Source organism: Pinus tabuliformis, chromosome 2_2 (genome assembly GCF_031772625.1).
Source record: "Pinus tabuliformis cultivar Carrire ecotype Pingquan chromosome 2_2, CPIR1, whole genome shotgun sequence".
Classification (NCBI taxonomy): Eukaryota; Viridiplantae; Streptophyta; class Pinopsida; order Pinales; family Pinaceae; genus Pinus; species Pinus tabuliformis.
The window spans coordinates 1,271,705,130-1,271,707,747 of record NC_142300.1 but is presented as its reverse complement, the minus strand read 5'-3'; the positions used below and the strand labels follow the sequence as shown (position 1 = coordinate 1,271,707,747).

At 34.0% G+C, this 2,618-nt stretch overlaps 1 pseudogene; it reads right to left on the bottom strand.

The window, feature by feature from the left end:
* Positions 1-1,491: 1,491 nt before the first annotated feature.
* Positions 1,492-2,321, bottom strand: LOC149198117 (phosphoenolpyruvate carboxylase pseudogene; annotated as a pseudogene).
* Between the last annotated feature and the right edge of the window lie 297 nt (positions 2,322-2,618).

The window sequence follows — 2,618 nt, the reverse complement described above, 5'->3', positions numbered from 1 at the left end:
CATCATAAAGCATACAACAGAAAGATGTGATGAGTTAATGCCAACTTAAAGCTATTAGAAATAATTATCGTCGTAAGAATCCTACAATCGATTTTCGAAATGTGTTTCCAAGTATCCCATTTTTTAATTTTCAAATCTGTGTGAATTTTGTGAATTTTTGTTTTTTTTTAAACAACAAATTTTAAAAAGAAAATATTAAAAGTAATAAGTAAATGAAAACATAATTTTTTTTATTTTTTATGTTGATTTTATTTATTTATTTAGATTTTTCTTTAAACAATAAATTAAAAACATAAATTTTTTAATTTATTATTTAAGTTGAATTTTTTTTTTTAAATCAACAAAATTTTGTTTATTAAAACCTAATAAAGAAAAATTCTAAAAATATACTATAACTAAAATGAAGTTAGTTTTTTTTTTTTTTAAATAAAAATAAGATTTTTTTTTTAATTAAAAATAAAAATAAGATTTTTTTTTTTTTTAATTAAAAATAAAATGACTTCCATACACTGTGTAATGAATCAATTCACAAATGGCATTCACTGCTGCATCAAAAAGTTGCTCTGAGTTCAAACCAGAAATAGCTACAAGGACCAACGAATGAGAAGCAAGGGTGGCAGTTGGTATCCCATGGCTCAGTCTTAGCCAGGATGCAAAAGCATCCAAAACCTGTTCATGCAGCTCTTTAAAACTCAAACAAGAAGCCAGCAAACCAAAAGAAACCTCCGCGGATGAAACAAGCTCCTTTTGGAATTGACGACGCCTCTCTGGACGGGCTGCTATTTTATAGCTAGATGCCTCCTGTGGCAAGACTGTCAGCAATTCAAGAAAACTAATTAAATAATCCGGGTTGGAACCCAATTCATCACGTAACCAGTGAAATAACCTGTGTTATATGGTGATGCCAGTCATTGCACAATCGACTAACAAATGGGGGCAATATCTGATGCATCTTGATGCCAATAGAAAGCAGTCATTAGCAATGTCTGGCCTCGATGTAAAATACTGAATAGTCTTTAGAAGGCTAATAGTGTGGCTAAAGAGTGAAGTAATTAAATCTCCCAGATAATTTGCACATGAGGGATCAGAACCAAATACCTTTATAACTTCGCTTGAAAGGTAAAGGAAGTAAGACTGATGGTGATGTTGATATTGCAATTGGACAACCTGTAGCATATCACCTATTGTGACACCCATGGATCTCCCACATGTTCTAACAGCATATTTGCAAGCCCGGCATAGTCGTTCCATGGTTAGCATGTCCCAAGCACGTTGATCAAAAACCGCTTTCAAAATTGGCCAAATCTTTCGAAATGCATCTGCCACAGCTTCAGGATGATTAACATATCTAAAAATATTTGCAAGTCGGTCTATAGGAACAACTGAAATTTATGATTTCCTACGATTTCTCCAGGAACTCGGCTAGAATCAGAAGATTTGTTGGGTGGATCATCATCGCATCAGAGAAAAATCCTTGAAATTTATGATTTCCTATGATCTCTCCAGGATCTCGGTTAGAATCGGAAGATTTGCTGGGAGGATCATCATCGCCAGGATTTGATGTACTTTTGAATGATGGCGTTCTATATTTGTCTGCATTCTCCCACGTGGATGTGTATGCTGGTCAGGTGTCGGTTTGGTTGAACTTTCCTTTGACAAATGAGGCCTAAGATTTACATGATAGTTGGGGTCTCTAATTCTTTTCAAGGTATAAGCCTGGCAAACATTCAGAGTTGTAATGTATGAGTCACGAAGTCTGAGCCGCTGTTTCAAGTATGGATCACCTTCAAGGAGATCTTTATGTCCAGCAACCTGCAGTAGCAAATCTTTGGTTTCAACACAGTTAGCCCTCAATTGTTCACCGATGACCCACAAATCATCAGATACCAGTAGTTTGTGAAAACCATTTCAACTAGATCAATTGTAACCCGAAAGAATGGCCATTCATTGTACATTTGCTGCAGCATATGGAGATTTCTTATATCCTTCTCCATAACATGCTTGAATGCTCCACCAAATCCTAGCCAAACAGGAAGATGAAATCAGGTTTGTGTCCAAGCAAATATCCATGGGATGGCACGGAGTGACTCAATTCCTCCACTTGGCTTCCTTTTTGAGGGGCGGCTCCCGATGTTCATTCGACCATACTCCAATTCTGGTGTTGCAGAACAAAAATATTCAACGAATCTCGGGTTCTGGAAAACAATTGATCTGTACTCCTTTGTAGAAACAACAGCCATTTCATCCATCAGTGCACGCCATTTATTCCAAAGATATGTGGACACCCTTATTATAATTTTAAAATGACCATCTTGGGTCATATTTAAAATTATCACCATTTCTAATCATCGAATTGTATGTGCAGGTTGAAGAAAGGTGGAAAGCTGAGCACTAAAGAATGAAGCCAGAATTTCAAACTCGCAAAGAAAAAGAAAATAATTTTTTTTTTAAATGTTTTGCATTTTTTTTAAATATCTAAAAAAAACAAAAAATGGTTAGTTTTTTAAATATCTAAAAAACAAAAGAAATGGTTAGTTTTTTTTTTTTTTTTTTTAATAATAATATGTGTATATATGATACATATATTGTTATTATTCGTGGAAATTTTTATTTTTTAA